General features: G+C 40.4%; 1 protein-coding gene and 1 long non-coding RNA gene across 10 annotated transcripts in view; one reads left to right on the forward strand and one right to left on the reverse strand.

Moving 5' to 3' along the window:
* EYA4 (EYA transcriptional coactivator and phosphatase 4) overlaps positions 1–26,108 on the reverse strand; it is a 344,532-nt gene that overhangs the window by 298,734 nt on the left and 19,690 nt on the right. For 3 of the 9 annotated variants that reach the window (XM_070073549.1, XM_051854318.2, XM_008263537.4), the window contains exon 1: positions 155–421. The exons of the other annotated variants lie outside the window; for them this stretch is intronic. The gene's annotated coding sequence lies outside the window, so the exon portion shown is untranslated. Of the gene's footprint in view, positions 1–154; positions 422–26,108 lie in introns of those variants that run through there. 9 annotated transcript variants of the gene reach the window in all.
* LOC127492963 (uncharacterized) lies at positions 227–2,851 on the forward strand. The gene is made up of 3 exons (XR_007922825.2): positions 227–346; positions 2,210–2,296; positions 2,714–2,851. It is a non-coding gene; the product is annotated as an uncharacterized lncRNA (long non-coding RNA).

Raw genomic sequence — 26,108 nt, forward strand, 5'->3', positions numbered from 1 at the left:
GTGGCCGAACTCCCCTCCCTGAGCGAAGGGACGCTGTCTGTCTGTCCCCACCTGCTTTGGGGGGCAGCCCCCTGGCGTTGCCAGTAACTCCCCCGCTACCCTATTGCCGGGTGTGGGCCACCGCGGGCCCCCTGCCGGCCTCCTTGCCACTTACCCCAGGGGAGCAACTGCAGGGACTTCACCTCTTGCAACAACGTGAAACAAAAACCAACCCACGCCAGACTGGGGCGCTTTCTGGGCCTGGAGGAAACACCCTTTTCCGTGGAGATGTGCGCCTTGAGGAGTAAGCAGTCTGCGGATAGGCTGTGCTGAGGAGGGCCTGGGCCCCTTCCAGGGCCGGGCGCAGGTATAGGCATCCCTCCCAGACGCCCAAAGGTCAGGCAGCAACGACTGACTTCCAAGGCGGCGTCAGAGCTGCCTCAGGCACATTGCTGAAATGACATTTCGTTTTGTGCCTTCTGCGCTCACATTATTAACCTACATAGGTTTTCGTGATCCATAGGCACGTGCGTGTAGGGGAACCAGGGCTATAGCAAAGTGTACAGCATCAGCAACCCGTGCATTTCTCATCCCTTTAGTCACCTCTTCCTAAAACCTACTGTCTATTTTAGCAGCATCCTTAATTGTCACATTGATAGTAAGTTTCGATTTACTGAGGATTTACTGAGTGTTGGTCTTATGGGTCACTTGCAGTCCGTTTGAGCTCATCTCATTTGCATGACCACCCTAGAAAGGTCGCCATTGTTAACCCTGTATTAAAGATGAGGGAACTGAAACCCCCAAAATCCAAGTAATGTTCCCAAAGACAAACCCAATGGTCTCCAGTCACAAGTTCAGGACCCCTCAAGCAGCCCCCACATTGCCCTAGGGTGGTCTAAGAGACACCAAATTGCTCCCTTCCAAAGAAAATTTAGCTCCAACACGTAAGCAACTAAATTAAATTCTGAAAATTGTCAGAAAGAAGTTTCTTCCTCTTCTGCTTTGCGATCTGATATAACTGGCTTGAGCACTGTCAAGTTCAAAAGCAAAACCAACGAAAAACGTGTATAGCTGCAACTTACTTGAGCTTCTTAATGAGCGAGGCATTATCTACCATGATTAAGAAGCAGTGCAAAAGACAAGGTTGTAAATTTAAACTGGTTAAGGTACTCATCGCTACTCTCATTACTTACTGTGTGTTCTTTCCTGCAGATTTATTTTGGAGGGTGTCGGCACTGCCAGGCCTACGTTTGACTTTTCTGAATCTTGGGTAGAAAGGGTTCTGAGGGTGGTTTTGGCATGAAAGGGTTTTGGATAATGGCCCACAGCATACCCCAGCCTTAAGAGGAACGCCAGGGAATATACACTTAAGAGTAAACCATCAATGAGCAGATTTAATTAATTTCACAAAGCTTACTTTCTCCATTTTGCCTGTGAGAAAACTAACGGCTCAGAATGTTTAAGTATGCTACTAAACAGCAGACCCGAGGTTCAAACCAGACTTGTGATCTCTAAGCCCACTCTCTTAGCAGTCGTCGGCAGAGAAGTAGGAATTCTTAATATGGTGGATGTGCCACCAAGGCCAAATATGCATTTTCGGTGTTTGTGAATCATTCGGTGTCTAAGAATGCTCTGTGGCTATAGCAACTATTATGTAAAAACTACGTACAATGTTGGATTTAAAACTCCTCAAAAGAGTATGTATTTTTAAATTTCATTTTGGAGTCAAGCATTGTGTGTTAGTTTTACCTCTAAACAAATGTGGGAAAATGTATAATTGGAATAAAATCAAAATTCATACTTTAGTACAATATATTGTTAACATAAATATAGTATTTTAGCACGTTTCTTTGCCCCGTTCTAAAAATCAGATTTTCAGCATATTGACCTTGCTTTCTAGGGTTACTTTGCTCCTGCCTAATTTTTTAAACATCAACATACAAATACATTTACAGAAGCTACCCTATAAACCTTGAATTATATGACAATATTAGTTATTCAACTTCTTAGTAATTAGTAACTCAACTTCTAATGGTTGTCTTAAAATACATGTATCACATGGATACCACTGTCATATTTTCAGTCCACATTTGAAATAAGTTGAACAGTTGACATTAAGGCTATATAACTAAAAACATATTGTTTTTTTAAAGAAAGTATTATTTGCAGCATTTCTATTGAATTATCACATTTCTAATTATTATCATCTGCAATATTATTGAATTAATAGGTATTGTTTATCTCATAAGAAGACTTTTTATTGTCATCATCAATGGAAATCCAACCTAATTTGCCATGATTAGAAGATGACCTGCAAGTGAGTCTATGTTACAGAAATAAAACTGATTTCTCCTATATCACCTAAAATTGTCTTACTCAACAGTGTGAGAAACATTGCCTTATGGGAACTATATCCCATGAGTCCCCAGAGACTCCAAATATTTCCATTTCTGGAGAGAAACATCAAATCTAAGATACTTTTATGTATTACTTGCTAAATTTTGTGTTTATTAATGATTTCCTTGCCTAAATTATACTTGAAATCTCTGATGCTGAGGTAACTTTTTAACGTTGTTATTTATTTATTTATCTATTTACTTACTATCGCTTGTGGTAAAAGGTAAAGAATTTGTAAGTACACAGTTAAAAAGAGAAGTAGTCTCTGCAAAGATGTTTCCAGTTATCCATTCCCCTCCCTGCTTCTCACCACCTTCCCTCTTCTTTCGTTTTTCAGCTTAACCACTAGAAAAGAAACTTTCCAACTGTTAACAACACGAAGGGGCAGCATCTGTTGGCCCAGTGTGGTACTGCAACAAAGTTCTATAAGACAGTGGTGCAGAGAGGAGCAGCAGAAGAATGCGGGAAATTAAAGCTTCTGCAGGAAATAGGAAATTCTGAAGTCAGCAACCTGCTGCTAAATTCTGGAAGTGATTCAGAAACAGTGGTGAACCGTGCATTGGAATATCCGTAAATGTTCAAGTCAGTCTGAGAAAAGATATTCGTTGGAAGATGGGATAGAAAATGCATGTGGCTTCATAGTGAAAACTGATGGAAATATAAAATACCTTTTATTAGCAATTCCCTTAACCAAACCTCTGGGATGAGATGCCTCTGCCCTTAGCATTTACTATTTGTTTATTTTTCAAATGTGCATGGCACTGTTTTGGCATTCAGTTTTGTTTAAAGTCAAGTTATACAAACAAAGTGCTCCAGGAGCTCATAATCCAAAACACAATTTATATTTTAATTTCATTTAAAGGCAACCTTAAGGGGAAAATCATGCCATCACTTTAGTAAGAACAGATTTTTAGGCTAAAAAATGGAATAAGACACTACACTTACCCGAAAAAAGAAAACAGAAGCCTGGATGTTTGTAGAAATAATCCTATAACAAATCTCTTGAGCACTCTTTTGGTGTACCTTTGAACTCCAGTTAGAAATATACACAATTCTTAAAAAATACAGTCATTGAGTTGTTGCTCAGTAATTCTAAGCCAAACCATTTGAGCTCTGGAAGAATGGAGTTTTAAAGGCCAACCTCAGTATGAACAAGGTTGAACAGTATTCACATCATCTTCTCCACCAATGACGGACTAGGAGAACAAATGGAAATGATTGCCCAGGGATCTGAAGTCCTGTGCTGTCGTTTTTCTAAAATATATAAATAAACACACTTTCTGGGTAATTTTGTGCAGTTAGACCAAGCTTTAAAAGGTTTCTCCTAGCTTGTGAAAGTGATGAAGTCAGATCTACAGGAGACCTGTTGGGTCATCCTCTGCTGTTGGACTCTGCTGAACTTGGTAGAGTCTCTAAAGAGAAGGAAATACACATTCTCTGGGGGGCAGCTTCATTATATTTACTTTTAAATTTTCTTGTGAAACTTCTTTCTGAAGTCAAATCCTTTTCCTACCTTATTATGCAATTCTACTCTGTCTTCCATGTTTACATCCAACCTTCAGATGTTTATACACAGATATCATGCCCACATTTAGTCAACTTTTAGCCATGTTAAACAAATGTAAGGTCTTTTGTTTTTGTTGCAGTAGAGTCTCTGCAAGCGTTCAACCATTGTTTTTGCTTGTCTCTGAGCTATTTCCAGTTACCTAGATATTCATTCTTGTTGGAGATAACCCACAGGGAATTCCAGGTGTGTTCTTATTGGCATTCTAGAATGAGTGCTACTATTTTTTTCTTCTTCTGTGGCAGGCGTTTGGGCTTCATTTGGAATTTCCACCAACTCATGCTGTCATATCCTAACAAACATACTTGCAATTGTTTCCTATATTTTTGCTTCACATGTTTCTCTTGGCAAGCCATACCAAGCCTGACTTCTAAATATACATTTTAAATGATAAGAGTAATCAAATTATGAACAATATCACTCTGTTGACCCTTTGACAATCAACTATTTTAAAATATAAAGAATCAATTATCTAGGTTTCTTTTTTTTTTTTTACCTAACTCTTTATTTTATGTCCTTATGATGCTTATCTGTTTGTAAAAAAAATGTCCACTAGTTATTATTTGAAAGTTCATAAATATGAAGGTACTTCAAACATTTCATGGAAAATGCAATTAAAAGATAAGTTTAGTGGGGGCTAGCATTGTGGCAAATCAGATAAAATCACTGCCTGCAATGATAGTCCATTCCAGGACCAGCTACTCCACTTCTGATTCAGCTCTCTGCTGTGGCCTGGGAAAGCAACAGAAGATGGCCCAAGTGCTTGGGCCCCTGCACCCATGTGGGAGACTAGGAAGAAGTGCATAGCTCCTGGCTTCAGTTTGACCCAGCCCCACCTGTTGCAGCCATATGGAGAGTGAACCAGCAAATGCAAGATTTCTCTATCTGACCCTCTCTCTATATATATAACTCTTCAACTCAAATAAACAAAATGAACTTTAAGTTTAGGGAGCAGTGGTGGTTGTTAGCTCAGCAATTAAGAGGGCTCTGTATCCTACGTTGGAGTACCTGGGTTTAATTTGCTGTTCCAGCTCCTGGTTACAGTAATACAGACCCTCAGAGGCAGCAGGCAGATGGTGGCTCAGTAATAGGGTTTATATCAGTCAAATGGGAGACATGGATTTTGTTCCATCTTCAGCATGGCCCTGTCTTGGCCACAGGGAGAATTTGGAGAGTGAATTGATATAGAGTAGTATTCTATCTCTATGTCTACCTGAACTCTCTCCTTTTCTGTCTAGATTTTTTTTTTTTAAAAAAGGTGTTCATTTTGAATTGAAAAATTTTGAAATCCGTGTGTAATTTTTCCATAATACACATTTCCATGAATTTTTTAAAAAGATTTATTTATTTGAAAGAGTTACGTATAGAGAGGGAAAAATATAGGAAGAGGGAGAAGATGAGAGAGAGAGAATGCATGCGTGTAAAAGAGAGAGAGAGTGCTTTTCCATTTACTAGTTCACTCCCAAAAGGGCCACAACTACTAGGGTTTAGCCAAACTGAAGCCAGGCACCAGGAGCTTCATTCAGTTTCCCATGTGGGTGGCAGAGACCCAAGTATTTGATCCATCTTCCACCGCTTTCATGTACCTTCATGTGCAATTATGAATGGTGGAAGGAAGAATTCAAATTTATAGGGAGAAAATACATTGATGTAACATTTTTTTCATGAACTCATTTGGTATTATCTCTGTTATCCATTTGTCACATAAAATCTTAAAATTAAGATGACTACTAAATTGCAACAATCCACCTGCATTGAATAATTTGAATGAAAACACTACAATACATTATCACTGAAAATTGTAACAAGCACTTTGTAATGTGTGTTCCTTTTATGTTTAATAGCACAAATAGAATAATTTCTCTATACAATGTTTTTTCAATGTTAAACATATTATTCTCAGAACTCCCACACAACATACTTTAAAATGAGTTTCCTTGTTCACCAGCTTCTTTTATTCCATCACCAACCCTCCCACCAAAAGTACTCTACCTGCAATGCATCTGCTTATTGACTCTGCTTGTTCCTAGAGATCTAATTTCCGCTCTTTAAAGGAGACTGAACTCTTTAGGAACACCAATAGTCTCCTAACATCACTTCTTAGTGTTCATCATCTTTACATCAAAAAGCATTTGGTATTACTACAGTGACCTTTTGCTAACTGCTCTTTAAACTTTCCTCTGACTACTGGTACTTAATACCCTACAGAGCTTCCTTTACTCTCAGTAAACTCAGAAATAAACCTAAACACAGGTTGTCCTCCCTCTCTCCAATGTCCTCTAATTCTATAATTTCATGCACTTCCAAAATTGCTTCCTGCACATCTAAGTAGGTGACTTAAAGTGTCCTTATCAGAATCTTGAGTTTCTTTCCCTGCATGTCCTGTTGGCATCACAAGCTGTCCATTCTGGAAGCTAATTGCATCACCTCATCCTCTCCACCCCTCTTACCAGCTCCTCTTTTTGTCTTAATTGTGTTGAAAGAACCATCTTCATCAAGGCTCAAGACATTGAATTCTCCTTTCACTCTTCTTTCATACTTTTCATATTCAGTAACTCATAGGACAAGTTCATTGTATGTTAGTTACACATTTTGATTATTGCTGCTTTCCCCAGACAAGGTCTGCATCTATTGCCTTCCTTGTAATTGGCATCCCCATATCTAGGCACTTCTCTGCCAATCCATTAGACAGTCATGTGAGTTTTTCCTTTTTCTGTAATACAGTTCTTCTCTCAGTTAAAAATCCCCAGTAGGTTCCAAATGCTTACTTAATAAGGAACAAATGTCTTAACTCAGCACTGGCAACCGGATGTGGCAAGCTGGAACTTTGCATCTACCTTTGCCTCTCATGCATAGCACCTGGTATCCAGTAGACAATTGGTAAATATTTACTAGGAAAAATGATTTGCTTAAATGTAGGATATCCAAATATTCCAGTTTATAATCTGATTTCAGTAGAGCTGAGAACATTCAGTGTGATGGGGAACCTCCTCCTATGTGTGTGATTTAGGGGAATGCCAACTTGTGTAGTCCTTTGTGCAATTTGATAAACCCTCCAAGTCCAAAAACAGCTTCCCTCTTTTGTATTCTACAATTCTGTCTTTTTTAAAAAAAGTAGCAGTGATGAAGTGTTCTGCATGTGTCCTATAACTCAGGATCTATGATGAGCAACTCCAGTCTGTTATATAATTTCCAAAGCAACCTATAAATTTAAAGAAATAGAGATTGGGGCATGCAGGTCAGAAATGGAGCATGAGGACAACCCACTGAGATGGGAACCTACATCCACAGAAGAGAGAAGGCTGCTTTAGGAAAAGGCAGGATAGGGGCTGGCATGTGGCGTAGCAGGTGAGATGCATCCCATATGGGTGTTGGTTCAAGTCCTGGTTGCTCTACTTCCAATCCAGCTCTCTGCTATGGCCTGGGAAGGCATTAGAAGATGACCCAAGTCCTTGGGCCCCTGCACCTGCATGGGAGACCCAGAAGAAGCTCCTGATGCCTGACTTCAGATCAGCACAGCTCTGGCTGTTGTGGCCATCTAGGGAGTGAACCAGCAGATGGAAGACCTCTCTCTCTCTCTCTCTCTCTCTCTCTCTGCCTCTTCTTCTCTCTCTGTGTAACTCTTTCAAATAAAATAAATAAATCTTAAAAGAAGAAAGAGAGAAAGAAAGAGAGAGAGAGGGAGGGAGGGAGAGAGGGAGGGAGGGAATGAAGAAGGGAGAGAAGGAGAGAGGGAGGGAGGGAGGGAGAAAGAGAGAGAAAGAGAGAGAGGAAGAGAGAAAGAAAGAGAAAGAAAGAAAAAGAAAGAAAGAAAAAGAAAGAAAGAAAAGAAAAAGAAAGAAAGAAAGAAAGAAAGAAAGAAAGAAAGAAAGAAAGAAAGAAAGAAAGAAAGAAAGAAAGAAAGAAAGAAAGAAGAGGAAGAATTTGGGTTGGCTACTGCTTTTGATTGCTCTGTACTCACAGTGCCTCCCATGGTGCTGGAAACATTATCAACTTTCATTATTATGATACTGAACTAAATGAACTGATTCCAGCCACCATCCCGTGCTAACTTGTTTTTGACTCCAAGTGGGCTGTAGTTAACATCATCTGAAGTGAGGAGATCCCACAAAGCTTTATTTCAATATGAGATGAAATTATGCCCATGAAAAATTTTTTGTCTCTAAAGGGCGAAATGCTTATGTGTGATAAAACCTTAGTGAGGCCTTTGTGCTGTCACTCTTCGAATATTGGAATAGTTAAATGATTGTCTCATTCTTCCCACCAACCTTCAAATATGCAAGTGGTCTAAATTTTAAGTATAGATCCTTTGTCTTCAAAGGATTGAACAAAACTACTTTAAAGATTAATTTTTAAAAATCTATAAACATTCAATTGTCTTCAAATTGATTATATCACCAAACAGTTGTTCATAATTGACAGGACTCAAGCCACCCAGGAAAGCAGTCCCTAAGAATTCAAGGGCCTGGTGGTATTGTTTAATTTTCATCCTGGGATTCAGGACACAAAATTTCTAAAGATCCTCTTACTTCACTGGCAAGTCTTTTTCTCAGTCCTCCTAGCCAAGGATCATTTGGGGAATGGTCTGGTGGACTGGGTCCACACTGGAATTTTCTTCTTGCTTGACTGACCACGAGTCTGCTCAGGCCTCAGGCAGCTCCATCTCTCTGACCACTCCTTCTTTTCCCTTCCTTGAGTGTTCCCTGACCACTTAAATGTGGATGCTCTTATTTTGTTCTTAGCATTTAAGCACACTTACTCAAGGTAAGGAGATACAGGAATGAACCAGGCATAGGCCTTGCTCTCCATCCGCTTTCCGTCTAGCAGAGAAAATAGGGCATTTAAAAATAGCAGTTACATGAAAGTGTTGAACTATTTACGAGAAACATTGACAAAGGTGCCACTTAGTTCAGAGCAGACAAAGCTTGCTTCCTGTTGAAGGAATGAAGCATTGTTTGGACCCTGCCTTTGATCATAAGGAGTATTTATTCCTAGGAATGCATACAATGCAATTCAACAAACACAGAAGTGGTTGTCTCTTCCTTTCTCCCTCCCCAAAATAAGATATTCCTCTCTCGATCCCTAATCTGTTAATGGGCATTTATGGCTTGCCAGTCTCCTAGAGGTGGGCATGAGTCCAGTCAGCTAGTGAATCCTGTATTTTCCGATTTGCTGTGAACTTTGCTTTATCCTCTCCTTTGGATTTTGTTTTCAGACAAAATCCAAATCAATCTAGGCCTATCTGGGCCTCTAACAGAGTATTTAAATAGCCATTTACTTGTTTTTTCCATTCCTAATGCTTTCCCCAATTCCCCTGTCAGATTAGTCATTTTGCTACCCAGTTAATGTTCCTGTCAGTCCTTTACATGGGAGTTAGGGTGTGGCTGTTGTCCACAGTCCAAAACCTCCTGTTTCACCTACACCATCTTCTTCTCTGTCAGCCACCAGCCATAAGTGACCTCTAGTTTTTCTTATGAGTGTCCTCAAAAATTGTATGTGTCTTAGGGATGCATTAAAGTCTACTTAATATGATAATTCCTAGTAGCACATTGAGGGCAGACTATATTTTCTCTCTGTTTGAATCTTCTATGGTGTTCAAGGTAAAATCTTACATATAGTAGCAGTCTATAAATATATGCTTGAATTCATGATAACCCTTTAATAGATATACTCAGTACATGTTGCCTGAACCTCTTGTATTGCTGGTACATAGTTGAAAGGTTAGAGATTATATACAGCAGGAAATATATATTAAAGAATTATCTTGTGGATTGGTACAGCTACCAAGAGACAGGGAGAGAGAGAGAGAATAAATCCGCACAGTGAGAATAGCCCTTTAGAGCGAGTCACTGCATTTATTCTCTAGGTGCTGCTGTAGTCTGTAACATCACACACTCTTCTTATTTGTGAAGACAAAGAAACCTTAATAACATCTGAATTACAGGCTGCTTATATCTTGGAAACACCGGAAACTGTGTAAATAATCAGGTTTCATATATTTACATACTGCTAAAACATTTAGAGCTGCATTTGGACGGGTGCTTGGCCAGGATATAGGCTGCCGATGTCTGTCTTCTTCTACTGGACTCCTCCTTGCACTGTTTGAAGCCCCATCCCACGCTTCTTTCTCATCTACTTTAAAGGAGTTTTCTATTTGTATTTTATCCATATAAGCTATGCAAGAGTAATTTTGCATACCAATTTGAATAATTATGTAACCAAAAAAAAAGCAAAGTTCATCAACATATATTGAGGGTTAGGATTTTAGGAATTGGGTATTATTTCTTGATACATCATTAACTATTATGAAGTAATTCCTTCTACTGTTTTTTTTTTTTAATTTTAAATTATTATTTGTTTGAGAAGTAGAGTTACAGACAGAAAGTGAGAGCCAGAGAGAAAGGTCTTCTATCCTCTGATTCACTCCCTAAGTGCCTGCAATAGCAGGAGCTGGGGCAATCTGAAGCCAGGGCCCAACCACTTTGGCCCTCTTCCACTGCTTTTCTAGGCCACAGCAGAGAGCAGAATCAGAAGAGGAGCAGCTAGGACATGAACTGGTGCCCATAAGGGATGCCAGTGCCACAGGTGGAGGCTTAGCCTACTGTGCCATAGCACCAGCCCCTCTACTCTTTCTTTAACATGCTTACTCTACTTGTGTAAGTAATCCATCAAAAAATTCTAGATAAATTATTTTCTTTTTTTCAAAAACAGGCAAGAATTGTCACAGAAAAACAAATTTTAGAAGCCTATATATTTATTTGGCTGGAATCTTTCTCAAACTTTTCATTTTCTACCTACAAAGGTCTAGTTGCAGATATGTTAAGAAACTCATTCAGTGGGGCTGGCACTGTGTCATAGCAGGTAAAGCTGCTAAGAGAAAGGAAGTAAAATGTATGTCTTTCAAATCTTCCCTCACTAGTGGAGGCTTATTGAGCATAAAACATGTGCATGGTATTATGTGTATGAATGACAATGTTGCTAACAGGAACTCTCCTAACATGATATTGTACTTGAGAGCTTACATAATCAGCTTACAGAATTGCCCTGCTCTTTATTCTACTGTGGTGGCACCATGCATTTTTATGGCTAAACCTGGAAGTCTATAAGATAATTCTTTAATATAGATTTCCTGCTGTATGTAATTCCTGATATTATTGCAAAGATGGAATAAGAGATCCATGTACCATCGAATTTCAGGAATCAAGAGAAGGGGACCTATCCTCTTCTCTAAAACTACATATAAATTTGGCTGTCAGTTTATTAGCAAGTTATAACTGGCCAGTAAGAATGAACCAGAATTGTTACATGCAAGTGTAGCATTGTTTTTCTAATTGAAAAATTATATCAACTACGAGAAGAAAGCAAGACTTTAATTTACTGTTCAAATTTTAGTACCAAAACAATAGAGATATTTATTTGATAATAGTTTCACCAATATTAGATAACATTCCCAAAAACAATGCCAAGGAGCTTTGAGTAAATCATTGTGATATTTAAAAAGTTATCAAACTGAGATCACAGCATGATGCACGTATAGCACACAGACAGACCATCAATCAAGATGGAGGATACCACTGTACATGGATTTAAGACTCACTGGCAATAAGTGACAGAATCTCACTTGCAGTTTTAACATGGGGCATTCAAAATCATTTCCATGTGGTATTTTGTCACAAAATTTCATAGCCTAAGATATACAAATATAATGTTTAAGCAATCACTTTTTATGTTATTCACATTGTTGGTAGGAAAAATATCAGCATTTAAGCTAATTTGAGGAACTTACATACTTTGTATGTCAATCCTCACATAAATATGTAAAACTAAGAGTAATTTGCTATTTCCCAATAACAGACATCACAACTCATCAAGGCTGACACTCATCCCATAAATTAAATCCACAACAGCACTGTTTATGCATTTAGCTCAGTCTTCAAACAATGCCTCACTGAGGGTTATACACATTTCGAAACAAATAAGAACTTGTTTCAGTTTCTTTTTTGTTTCATTGTAACTTTTTTTTTTTTTTTTTTTTTTTTTTTTTTTTTTTTTTTTGACAGGCAGAGTGGACAGTGAGAGAGAGAGACAGAGAGAAAGGTCTTCCTTTGCCGTTGGTTCACCCTCCAATGGCCGCCGCGGCCGGCGCGCTGCGGCCAGCGCACCGCGCTGATCCGATGGCAGGAGCCAGGAGCCAGGTGCTTTTTCCTGGTCTCCCATGGGGTGCAGGGCCCAAGCACCTGAGCCATCCTCCACTGCACTCCCTGGCCACAGCAGAGAGCTGGCCTGGAAGAGGGGCAACCGGGACAGAATCCGGTGCCCCGACCGGGACTAGAACCCGGTGTGCCGGCGCCGCTAGGCGGAGGATTAGCCTAGTGAGCCGCGGCGCCGGCTTCATTGTAACTTTGAAGTGTGTGCCTACTTTAAACAGCTTCTCATGACCATCACTATCCTGTAAACCACAGTAACGAGCTGGATGAACTCCCGGTTTTACTTCATCATTTGTTATGGGGTCTAGAACTAGAACCTTGGTACCACTGAGATAACATAAAAGTCAATCGTTTATCTGTTGGTTTTTTCAATCTGTATTTACTTGGAGCTCTCAAATAATTACATATTACCTCTGTTACTCTCATGTCAATAACATTTCTGCTAAAGTAATGGGATGCATGTTTTTCAAATTAAAACTCATAAGGGATTACTCACCTCAGTATGCATGATATATTTTATTTATTTATTTATTTGACAGGCAGAGTTACAGACACTGAGAGAGAGAGAGAAAGGTATTCCTTCTGTTGATTCACTCCCCAAATGGCCGCCATGCCCGGCGCTGCGCCGATTGAAGCCAGGAGCCAGGTGCTTCTTCCTGGTCTCCTATGCGGGTGCAGGAGCCCAAGCACTTGGGCCATCCTCCACTGCCTTTCTGGGCCACAGCAAAGAGCTGGACTGGAAGAGGAGCAACCAGGACTAGAACCTGGCGCCCATGTGGGGTTCTGGCGCCGCAGGCGGAAGATTAACCAAGTGAGCCACAGCGCCGGACCCCAAGTATGCATGATATTTTCAAAATTTTAAAATCAATGTCTGTGATTTCCATCTTCTTTTAACAGTTTCTATATGACCCAGGATTTGAGATGGTCTGATAAGCAGAACAGCCTTCTCTGCCTATTAAGTTGATCCTTGGATTCTAGTTTTCATTAATAATAATTATTACATGAGTTAATCTTCACTTTTGAAAAAATCCCTTTTTAAGTTTTTTTCTTTGTTTCCAATCTATGTAAAAGGCACACATTCATACACTCATAAGGAGAGAGAGAGAGAGAGAGAGAGAGAGAGAGAGAGACAGAGACAGACTCCATCTGTTGTTTTATTCTCTTACTGCCTGCGATAGCCTGGGTGGGCCAGGCCAAAATCAGATACAAGGGTTGCAGGGATCCGAGTACTAAAACCTTCATTTGCTGCCTCCCAGAGTATACAATAGCAAGAAGCAAGACTGGAAGTGATGCTGGGACTAAATCCAGGCATTCCAATATGAAATATAAGCACCCCATCTACAACCCAATCACTGTGCCAAGCACCTTCCCTTCAAACTTCTCTTCTCATGACCACTGTCCCCTCATTTTAGTATTCTTAAATGCTTCTTGATGACTTCATTACTTCATGGAATGTAACAAGGTCTCCAGAATCACTTGTGAGGAAAAATGAAGAGCCCCAATTGTATAAAATGAAGAAATGAACACACTGAAAACTCCTTAACTTTAACTTTTGTTTGGGCCTTCCCAAATCCCATTAGATTTTTCTTTTTTTTTTTTTTTAATTTTTTTTTTTTTTTTGGCAGGCAGAGTGGAAAGAGAGAGAGACGGATAGAAAGGTCTTCCTTTGCCATTGGTTCACCCTCCAATGGCCGCCGCGGCCGGCGCACCGCACTGATCTGATGGCAGGAGCCAGTTACTTCTCCTGGTCTCCCATGGGGTGCAGGGCCCAAGCACTTGGGCCATCCTCCACTGCACTCCCTGGCCACAGGAGAGAGCTGGCCTGGAAGAGGGGCAACCGGGACAGAATCCAGTGCCCTGACCGGGACTAGAACCTGGTGTGCCGGCGCCGCAAGGCGGAGGATTAGCCTAGTGAGCCGCGGAGCCAGCCAAAAATATACTTCTTTCTCCAAATTAGTTTGTTGTCCAACATTCATTAATCTTACCAGTAATTTTATACATTGCTTATATGTCATTTTTCTTATGTATTATGGAAATAAGATTCATTAGTCTATTACAAATTTAAGGATTCCACTTTAAAAATTTTCGAAAAACTAAGAGTTATATTGGAAATCTACCAAATATCCAAGACTATAACTGTTTAAAATGATAGATAATACGTCCTACTCAAAAATGGCATGATTTCATTATTAAGTTTCTTCAAATTGCTATAATAAATTCTGTGCAGTCCTGATAATTTGTTCTTCTGAGTGAACATCAAGCGATGGAGGAATCAGGAAACAGGCTGTCAACTGGTAAGAAGTAGAAAGGGAGGGGTAGGGCTAGATGGAGGCACATGCTGATTTTCAATGCAGTCACACCTAAGGATATGCACCTTCCAGTCTTAGCATCTGCCACCATCCACAACTCATATTCTTTTAATTCCAGCTCAGGACCCGGTATATAGTCTGTACTCAATAAATATTTGTTACATAGATAAATAGCTTGACTCCCAATTTAGAGCTTGATAACAATATTTTCTTATGTTTCCCTGCCTTGCCTGAGTTTCTGGAGCAGTCATGGCTGTGTAAGTTTTGAGTTTCCTGATCATGGAACAGGAAAATTGCTTTGCTAGACCTCAATCTGAAATGTAGTATCTTGGGAGAGGGAGAGGGTTCTCTGTGTGTGTGTGTGTGTGTGTGTGTGTGTGTGTACACAGTGAATATTATTAATTAAGGCTCCATAGTCATGAAATTCTTGGCTTTTTGTTACTTCTATTGAAGATTTAAATGTAAGCAATATCCTGTAATTGATGCCACTTAAATAATGAGAGTAGAGGCTAGGATGGTTAAGGAATACACTTTGATGATAAATAATGTGGCTGCTTATTAAAATGTACTACTTTGAATGTACTGATTTGGTCAACATTGAGCTTTTAGCTCCGAAAATTGTTATTCTTGTACCACTAAATGAGTATCAAGCAAGACTTGGGTATAAGTTGCTATGACAGGTATTGCAAGGACCTTTAGTCTTTGAAGAGTCCTGGCATTCAGTAACTTTAATTGTTGGTTTCAGATGTCTGTCTCAGTCAGTAATACAGCTGCATACTGAGAGATGTCACTTGGAAATACACATTTTGGATCACTTTGAAGTCTGGATTACTTTGGACTGAACATGAAAATTTTATAGTTAGTGGCAAATTTCTTTTTTAAGATATAGTCAAGTAAAGAATAACTTAACCAATTACATTAAAAATTATCCAGAATAAGAAACCTCAAAGGAAAATTTGTCTTGGTGGCAAAGTGTTAATCAAACAAACCAAGAAAACATTTTTCCCAACCCCATAATTTCACTCTCATTTGAATGCAGCTCATTTTAACTCTCCCTATTGCATTTCTGGGAATTTTCAGTTTTGAGATAGTAATTTTTTAAAAGACTTTAAATTTTATTTATTTGAAAGGGAGAGTTACAGATAGAGAGAGAGAGAGAGATTCTCTCTCTGCCAGTTCACTCCCCATATGGCCACAATGGCTGGGGTTGGATCAGGCTGAAGCCTGGAGTCCATATTCTTTTCTAGGTCTCCCCCATAGGTAGCAGGGGCCTAAGTTCTTGGGCTATTTTCCACTGGTTTCCTAAGTATGTTTGTAAGGAGCTGAATAAGAAGTGGAGCAGCAGAGCTGAGACTTGAACTGGTGCCCATATGAGATGCCAGCATTGGAAGTGGCAGCTTAACTCACTGTACCACAATGCTGGCCCCTGAGACAGTAATTTTTAAGTCATAAGAATAGTAGGATGCATAGGATGAAGGAAAATGGTATCTTGGTTAGGGATAGTTGGAACACATGCTCTGGGAATTCCAACTGTGTCTGACTGGGACTTCTGTGTTCATTCAAAGAAGTGGGCCTCCCTATGGATACAAGAGAGGTCCTCTGAGTCATCCGATTTACACAGATAGAGGGTTGGGACTGAGGCACTTACATTCTAAAAGGTACAAGAGGACAACAAACCATGTTTCTCAACAGTTAGAATGATTCAGTCTTGCTTCCTATCAGAAGATTTCAATAAATCCATTTAGTTGACTGGTGGTTTATAGAAGAATTTTGACATTCTTGAATCAAAATGAAAAGCAACATAATGTTAAGATGCGTAGATTCCAAATTGTTGGGCTGATCAGAGACAGCTGAATGCTAAATTAACTTATTGCACACTGGCATCAAGCAATAAATTGCTACTTTAAGCAAAATAAAAGAAAACAAAAGAAGTTGCTTGCACTATATTGATTGACTTCAATGTTTTATCTAAAGCTATTTCTATTACAAGCTCCAAATTTCCAAGCCCTTGTTTTCTTTAAAGATTTATTTAGTTTTTTGTTTGAATTGTAGAGTTATGGAGACCAGGGGAAGGGGAGAGAGAGAGAGATCCTCTGTCTGCTGGTTCACTCTCCAGATGGCCACAACAGCCAGGTCTACGGCAGGTGCCAGAATTCCATCCTGGTCTCCCACATGGGTTACAGGGGTTCAAACACTTGAATTATCTGCCACTGCCTTCACAGGTGCATTAGCAAGAAGGTGAATCAGAAAGAGAGCAGCAAGGGTGCTCTAATATGGTACGTTAGTATAAAAGCAGTAGTTTAACTCACTGTACCACGATGCTGGCTCTCCAAACCCTTGTCTAACCCTTGCATCAGTATGAATAATGTTGTATTAGTACCACATTAATCACTTCATTCTTAACTCTCCCAATATTCTCGCTCTTGGTGTTCTCTGTAATTCCATAATATCATCTTGTATTCTTTACTTGAATCATAGAGAAACCTTTGCTCTGGATCTCTTGCTTGTTGTAGTATTACATGAAGAACAGAGTGATTTGAGGTGCAGGTGATGGCTTACAGGAATAACTGCCCGCATGGTACGTGTAGGTTGATCTCATTGTCCAGTTGTAAGCCAGCGGCAAAACAAATGAACTTGTAATTCTTTTTAGAATTAGTGATACAAAGGTGAAAATATATAAATGGACAATCCTCACAGGTGGAGGCTATTATAAACATTGTTCAGACGCAGAATAGAAGAGAGAGCTGTTATTAAGGTGTCTGTCTTTCAGTGGGCAAAGCAGTTCTTTCTCCTGATTGGTGAGGACACTTTATAGCTCCCCCATCAACTCTGTTTTATGCCCATAGTGTTTTTCCTGTGCTACATGGACCAGACCTTGTAATGAAGGAAGCACTACACGAGGAATCCAGAGCCCTGGACATAAGGTCCACTTCGGTCACCCTTTGTTGCCAGTTTTTCCTCTCTGTGCTCCATTTCCTAATATGAAGAAGAAGGGTATCTACCTCAGTGATTTATCTCCATGACCTGCAACAGCATGAGTATTCACTCTGCCCTTCCCCTTTATAGTTTCTCATTTGCTAGCCAATGAATAAGCATTTAATCGTTTCCTAATATGTACCTGGGTTGGATGAGTTTCTTAGTGACTAAGAACTCTGTTTCCCAACTGAGGCCAGATCTATAAATGGTAAGTGAATTACACCAATAGCAGAAGGACTGCTCAGATTTCTTCAGGTTTTCTCTGACGAGTAACTGAGGATCAGAGAGCAACTGTGTGCATGCATTTGGCTGCTAATTTAGCATCAGTGGACCTGTGCTAATCCAGGATAATTACTTTTCAGGTCCAGATTATCATGAGTGTGTGAATATGGCTGTTATTCAGATGGTATCTTGTGACAACTTTCAAGTGATGGGGGAAGGGTAAGGAGTGATTCAGATTAGTGGACAAAATTACATGTTGTGAAAAAGTATTGGGGTAGTCTAATGAAACTCACACAAATAAACATTGTGTCTAGGTGGAGATGTATTTGTTACAAGTGAATATGTATAATCAAGACTAGGAACAACATAGGGCTGCATAATTATTAATCAGTTGATAGGTTTCATCTATCAAGCAAACTTACTTTTCTCAAAATGTCTCTCCTACAGTTCTTTAAAGAATTCCCCAGTCAGTGCTGTGGCTTAGCAGGTAAAGCTGTCCCCTGCAGTACCTACATCCTATATAGGCCTGGGTTGCAGTCCCTGCAGCTCCAATTCTGATCCAGCTCTCTGCTCTGGCCTGGGAAAGCAGTAGAAGATGGTCCAAGTCTTTGGGCCCCTGCATCCATGTGGGAGACAGGGAAGAAGCTATAAGCTCTTGGCTTTGGATTGGCCCAGTCCTGGCCTTTGAGGACATTTGGATAGTGAACCAGCAAATGGAAAACCTCTCTCTCTGTGCCTCTACTTCAGCCTCTGTAACTCTGCCTTTCAAATAAATAAATAAATCTTTAAAGAAAAGAATTCCCCAACACCTCACCATTAAACACTGATTCTTTTGAGTTAAATCAAAACTCATTTGTTCACATGGACATATTTTGGACAAGTAGTGCCATTGTCCTTTACAACTAACTTAGTGGGACTTTTTCCAACATGACACCTAAGTGGACCACACTTTGAGGAAGTATCACAAACATGCACAGAGTTTGAAGGGTCTGGTAGGGATAGGTCTGAGAGCAGCATTACAGTGAAGATAAATTGGAACCAGGAAGAAGCAACAAAGAGACCCCAGAAGAAAAAAGTGAACAAAAAGACATGAAGATACAAAATACGTTGAGTCATCCTCCCATCCTCCTGCCTCCATCTATTGTATTTCTTTTTTTAAACATTTATTTATTTATTTGAAAGTCATTCAGGGAGAGACAGTGAGATGGAGAGAGACAAAAAGAGAAAGAGAGAGATAGGGAGAGAGACAGATAGAGAATTTTCCATCTGCTGTTTCACTCTCCAGATGGCTGCAATGGCTAGGGAGGAGCCAGGTAGAAGCTAGGAGCCAGGAGGTTTAACTAGGTCTCCCACATGGGTGGCAGGGGCCCTAATACTAGGATCATCCTCCGTGGCTTTTACCAGGCCATTAGCAGGGAGCTGGATGGGAAGTGGAGCAGCTGGGACACGAACCAGTGCTCATATTGGAAGTAGCATCACAGGCAGCTGCTTTACCTGTTATGCCACAATGCTCGCCCCTGTCCATTTTATTTGGAGTCTTGATGGATTATATTCATATCTTGGGTATTTGTGATAGAATGTTGCATCTGATTATTCTATATGAGTACTTAACACATTTTATTTACATTAAATCACTTGAGGCACAGTTTTCCCAGCAAGTTAACGTGCTGCTTGGGATGACTGCATCTTCTATTGGAGTGCCAGTTCAAGTCCCAGCTGCTCTGCTTCTGATCCAACTTCTGTTAGTGCATCCCAAGAGGTAGCAGATGATTGTCTGAGTGCTTGGAGCCCTGCCACTCATGTGAGAGAACTGGATAGAATCCCAGATTTCTTGCTTTGTTCTGTTCCCATTCTGCCTATTGCAGGCATTTGGGCAATGACCAGAGGATGGAAGATTTCTCTGTCTTTCTGTCTCTGTCACTGTCTCTCTTTCTCTGTCTGTTGTGCTTACTTTCAAGTAAATGAAAATAAATAAACTTTAAAATTAGAATAACCAAAAATCAATATATTGATTTATATAAGTCTAATGAATAGATTAATGTCACTTTTTCTAATTTCTGATTCTAGAAAGATCAATGGTTAAAGGACAAGTAGGTAAAGAAGGATCACTACAAAATAATAACTAAGTTCCACAGATAAATATTGTGTTGAATAGTGAATTATGCAGTAACATAGTACAACTTAATTGTATGCTTTATTCTATGTTTTACCTAGATCATCTCCTTAATTCTAACAACAGCTCTTAAAGTTAATACTATTTTTGGTGCATTTTACAGATGAGGAAACGAAAGCTTAGAGAAGTCAGGTCTCCTGGTGAATTCACTCTGCTAAGTAAGAAGTGCAGCAGAGACTCAAATCCAGGTTCCTGAGATTTGGGGAATGGATTGTTAAAAACCTCCTGGGAGATGACTCACTATGGTTGGGTGTTGCTTGGCTCACACCATTGGGAAAAGAAAACACAGACAAAAACCAAAACCAAAGGTAATTATTTGCTATGGAATTTGTGAAACCATGTGAAAATACATAGACTTATGAACTTAGAGTCTGGGTTAAATTCAATCAGGGATGAACCAAAAATATCACTAATCAGCATTCCTGCAGCTGCTTTCCAAGTAGATGAACTGGCTAACCATTCTACAAATTGAATTAAGAAGTAGTTACCAGGCCAGTGCCATGGCTCACTAGGCTAATTCTCCGCCTTGCGGCGCCGGCACACCAGGTTCTAGTCCCGGTCGGGGCGCTGGATTCTGTCCCAGTTGCCCCTCTTCCAAGCCAGCTCTCTGCTGTGGCCAGGGAGTGCAGTGGAGGATGGCCCAAAGTACTTGGGCCCTGCACCCCATGGGAGACCAGGAGAAGTACCTGGCTCCTGCCATCGGATCAGCGTGGTGCGCCGGCCGCAGCACGCCGGCCACGGCGGCCATTGGAGGGTGAACCAATGGCAAAGGAAGACCTTTCTCTCTGTTTCTCTCTCTCACTGTCCACTCTGCCTGTCAAAAAAAAAAAAAAAAAAAAAAAAAAAAAAAAAAGAAAAAAGAAAAAAAAAAGAAAAGAAAAGAAAAGAAAAGAAAAAAAAGAAGTAGTTACCAACCTAGGAACTTAGAAGAGGCCTATGACTAAGTAAAAAGTTTCGGAAAAACAGAAAACACAATGAACAGCATTAAGGACATGGCATTGTTGCTACTCTGTGTTGCTGCTTGCCTTCTTTTGGGAGGAACACCAATGGGACCCTTCCTCAAGCAGGTTCAAAGGCTACGAGCACACTCGTTCCTCTGTGTTCCTTTTGATGAGGCTGTGCTTTCTGTTTCTGTGACCACTCATGAAGTATGCATTACCATTACCACAGTGGCATCTGTGGCAAGAGACATGACAGCCAAAGCTGGGATGTTTATTCAGTTCTACCCTCACTTGCTCTGGTTCTCTACAGTTTTTTTTTTCTTGCTAGCGCTTTGATATTTGGTGTCAATGCAGCAAATCTTGATGTCATATCAGATTTTTCTCAGTCTTAAGATAAAAAATAACAACAGCTCTAAAAGTCAATACTATTTTTGGTCTAAAAGTTAATACTATTTTGATAAATTTAAGATAAAAATAATAAATGAATAACTTGTATAGTAAAAATTAGTTCAAAAGTAGGGTATTCATTCAAAGAGTGTACATCACTAAAGACAGAAGTTGTGTTTCTGGGGCTGGCACTGTGGCACAGCGGGTTAATGCCCTGGCCTGAAGCACCAGCATCCCATATGGGCGCTGGTTTGAGACTCCGCTGCTCCGCTTCTGATCCAGCACTCTGGTATGGCCTGGGAAAGCAGTAGAAGAAGGCCCAAGTCCTTGGGCCCCTGCAGCCACATGGGAGACCTGGAAGAAGCTCCTGGCTCCTGGCTTTGGATCAGTGCAGCTCCAGCTGTTGCAGCCATTAGATGGAAGACTCTCTTTCTCTCTCTGCCTCTCCTCTCTCTGTGTAACTCTGACTTTCAAATAAATAAATAAGTCTTTAAAAAAATAAGTTGTGTTTCTGTGTTACCTATGAGAACACTCTAGGGCTGGAAAAAGAATCGAGGAAGAGAAACAACGCTATGTCCACATAACTTTTCCAGGCTTCCTTTACCTTGCCTACCACCGTGCTCCCACGATTAGAGTCCATGAATCAGAGAGGCAAAAGACATGGAAAAATGGACAGAAATCTTCGAAAGGCACTTTTAAAAAGTGTGTTAAAAAAACCAATAAACAGGGCCGGCACCGTGGCTCAATAGGCTAATCCTCCACCTTGCGGCGCCGGCACACCGGGTTCTAGTCCCGGTCGGGGCGCTGGATTCTGTCCCGGTTGCCCCTCTTCCAGGCCAGCCCTCTGCTATGGCCAGGGAGTGCAGTGGAGGATGGCCCAGGTGCTTGGGCCCTGCACCCCATGGGAGACCAGGAAAAGCACCTGGATCCTGGCTCCTGCCATCGGATCAGCACGGTGCGCCGGCTGCAGCGGCGGCCATTGGAGGGTGAACCAACGGCAAAAGGAAGACCTTTCTCTCTCTGTCTCTCTCTCTCACTGTCCACTCTGCCTGTCAAAAAAAAAAAAAAAAAAAAAAAAAAAAACCAATAAACAAAACCAAACCAAACCAATAAACATATGAAAAGATATTCAATTCCATTGTCATCAATCTAAAAACATTCAAAAAATAAAAATAATGAAGAAGCACTAGATGTATAATTGAAAAGAAGAGACCAACAATGTCAAGCTTGGGGAGGATTCAGTTAAACCAGTTTTCTAATTAAATGGTTTGGAAAATTTTTGTGAGTCTGAAACTATTAAAGCCAAAATATGTGTACCATATAACTTTGCAATTGCTTTAGAAAATCAAAGTTATGCTCATTAAAAAAAAAAAAAAAACAAAATAAGTAAACCAAACAAAACAATAAAAGAATATCCAAGGCACTATTCATAATACCCTTTGTGGGGAGCAACTCGGACTAGACTAAGTTACTGGAATTAAGACTTATTCTATGCATCTGCTCTCCCACAATATGGCGCTGAGAAGGGAGAAACAGCTTCTACACAGCTGCCTCCAGTTCAACCAATAAACTGTAGGACCTACTCCTGATTGGAGGAGAGCAGCGTACTCGGCGTGTGGGTAGCAGAGTTGGGATTGGTGGAAGAGGACTATAAAGGAGGAGAGAGACAACATGCACGAGGAACATCTAAGGGGAACATCTATCTGAAGGAACACCTGTGCAGCCCCCGAGAGAGCCGGCTGGCGGTGTGCCGTACCCCCGCGGAAGTGGGGAAAGTGGCAGGGGGAACCGCCCTTCCACGGAGGTGGAAGGGTCGGTAGCCAATCCGGGAAGAACCAGCAGCAAACCCGGGAAGGGCCGAGCAGACAAAAGAACAGCGCAGGGTCCTGTGTCATTCCTCCACGAAGAGGGGAGCGACATAATGGTGCCGTGACTCGGATATGAAGCCTAGGCAGGGTTTAGTGTTGTTCCTCCATGAAGAGGGGGAGCAACACCCTTAAACTGCAAACTTCCCAAATGCTAATTGACACTAGAATGAATCAGTAAATCATGTCATATTGCACAATGGAGTATTAGGCAAAAATGAGAATACCTCACAGACACATGTGATGATATAGAGAAATTTCACAAGCATAATTCTAAGTGAAAGAAGCCAAATACAAGAGGACATAATACATTATTCAATTAAAGAAAGTACGGAAATCAACAATTATACTATTGAATGCTACATCTTGAGTGTACAGCGCCATGCCTGAAGGGCTTTAGAGCTGTAGGTAATGTCCTTTTTTTTTTTTTTTTTTAACTTGGGTGCTGGTTACCTGTGTGTGTCCACTTTCACTGGATTGTACATTTGTGAACAATGCATTTTTTCTGAATGTATGTCATTCTCCAGTAGAATCACTGTCAAGATAAGTAAAGCCTTCTTCCAGAATATCTTAAACAGAGTTTTTACCTACTGGGGTCGAGTTTGTCACATTGGTTAGCAAATCCCCTTGAAAAGCAGATAGTGGGGTCTTGAGAGGGTGGGCCTTGGGAAAAGAAAGTTTTGGAAAGCATGGGAAGATGTTGGGCAATTTGAAGAAATTTTGCAAACAGGGCAACCTCACATTTGGTCCAGATGGAGTGCTGTAAGTATTGAGGGTTCAAGTGCATTGAGGAGGCAGCTTGGGGATCCCAGGAAGGGGCAGATACAAGTAGGCAACGGAAGCAAGAAAGAGCTGCTGTGATATAAAATGGAAAAAATGAGGGTAAGATCTAAAAAATAGTTTCTCTTTTTTCACAATTTATTCAAGGCTAGAACTGCTTGAAAATAAATTTGGTATTATTCCCATTTTCACAGAGTTTAATGAAACTCTCCATAGTAATAGAATAGGACATCACTCTTCCTGATAGACTTGGGGTCTCATCCAGTGCTTCCTTCTTAATTCTTCATTAACAAATCATTAGGAGAATGACTGATAGAGGCAGGGAAACAAGTGAGGACTTAATCCATGTAGAACATTCCTTCTACAGAAACTCTGGACAGCAAAGTGCTACCAACTATGTAACTGTGTTCAACAGAAACGCAATGAAACTCAATATAGTTGCAATTCTATCGCAAGGGCTTTAATTAATTAACATTATTCAAAAGATAGTTTTATTTAAAGAAAAAATTCTAGACCAGGAGAAGCACCTGGCTCCTGCCTTCGGATCAGCGTGGTGCGCTGGCCACAGCATGCCGGCCACAGCAGCCATTGGAGGGTGAACCAACGGTAAAGGAAGACCTTTCTCTCTGTCTCTCTCTCTCTCTCTCACTGTCCAGTCTGCCTGTCCAAAACACACACACACATACACCAAAAAAAAAAAAAAAAGAAAAAGAAAAAATTCTCTACACATATTCATTCATTCAGTTATTTCATAAATACTTGATGTATCCCTGTCATATGCCACTATTAAGTACTTCTCTTCAAATCTATGCAACCATGAACTATTAGAAATAATATTAAGCATAAATGCCTCAAAACATTTGAAATTACAATTGATGTTGGGGCTGGTATGGTGGCATAGTGGTTAATGCTGCCGCCTGCTATGTCAGCATCCAATATGGGCTCTGGTTTGTGTTCTGGCTACTCCACTTCTGATCTAGCTCTCTGCTATGGCTTGGGAAAGCAGTAGAAGATTAGAAGATGGCCCAAGTCCTTGGGCCCCTGCACCTAGAGACCTGGAAGAAGCTCCTGGCTCCTGGCTTTGGATCAGCACAGCTCTAGCCATTGTGGCCAACTGGGGAGTGAACCAGTGGATGGAAGGCATCTCTCTCCCTCTGTTTCTCTGTCTCTCTCTCTCTCTTTATGTTGTAACTCATACTTTCAAGTAAATAAATAAATCCTAAAAAAAAAAAAAGAAATTCCAACTGACTCATACATTATAAACTATTATATAAAAGAAATGTCATACACCCTAAATACAGTGTCTTCTTTGGGAATCCTTTTGATGAGTTAAAAATATATATAGCAGAGAACCAAGAAATAAGTTATATAGAATAATACTGGACTTTAAATTCCACTGAATATGTTTTTTTTTTAAAGATTTTGTTATTTATTTTATTTGAGAACTAGAGTTACAGTGAGAGGGAGAGACAGAGAGAAAGGTCTTCCTTCTGTTGGTTCACTCCCCAAAAGGCCACGACGGCCAAGCTGCGCCAATCTGAAGCCAGGAGCCAGGTGCTACCTCCTGGTCTCCCATGTGGGTGCAGGGGCCCAAGAACTTGGGCCATCCTCCACTGCTTTCCCAGGCCGTAGCAGAGAGCTGGACTGGAAGAGGGGCAGCCGGGACAAGAACCGGCACACATATGGGATGCCAGCGCCTCAGGCGGAGGATTAACCTACTGCACCACAGCACTGGCCCCTGAATGTGTTTCTAATATAGGTACAAGGTACTTACTTCTCCCTATACTTTTCACAGTGTTACTATGCAAATATTGATACCTTGTAATGGCACTCTTAATGGTGCCTATTTTGTCTGTTTTTATAGGCAGAATATGTGGTAGAGGATTCACTGTTTTCATCTCATTTTTCTGGAACCTGTTGCTCTCTTGGACTGTGACATAGACCACAGTTCCCACAGCAGTTTTCAGCATCAGTGGATTCCTTTCTTTCTTTCAGACCAGGATAGCAGAGATGGCCTCGAACCAAAATCTGCAAAGTCAAGTTAACTAGAGCTATTCAACTTCTTTTCTCCCTGAGTGATTGGTTCCTCTTGGCATCAAAGACTTTACTTTTGTCTTTCAACGAAAATGTTGCCTAATCTCCGTAGGATTTTAATACTGTGATTTCTTTGTTTCTCCTTCTTACAGTCAAATTTTCCACTTTTTGCAGACAACTGGCTTCTCATAGTTTGAGACAGAAGTATATATGCTTCAGTCAACAGACTGTTTTGAATTTAAGAAAAGAAGCTCCATTAATTGATGTTTACTTG

This window comes from Oryctolagus cuniculus, chromosome 5 (genome assembly GCF_964237555.1).
Source record: "Oryctolagus cuniculus chromosome 5, mOryCun1.1, whole genome shotgun sequence".
In the NCBI taxonomy this organism is placed as follows: domain Eukaryota; kingdom Metazoa; phylum Chordata; class Mammalia; order Lagomorpha; family Leporidae; genus Oryctolagus; species Oryctolagus cuniculus.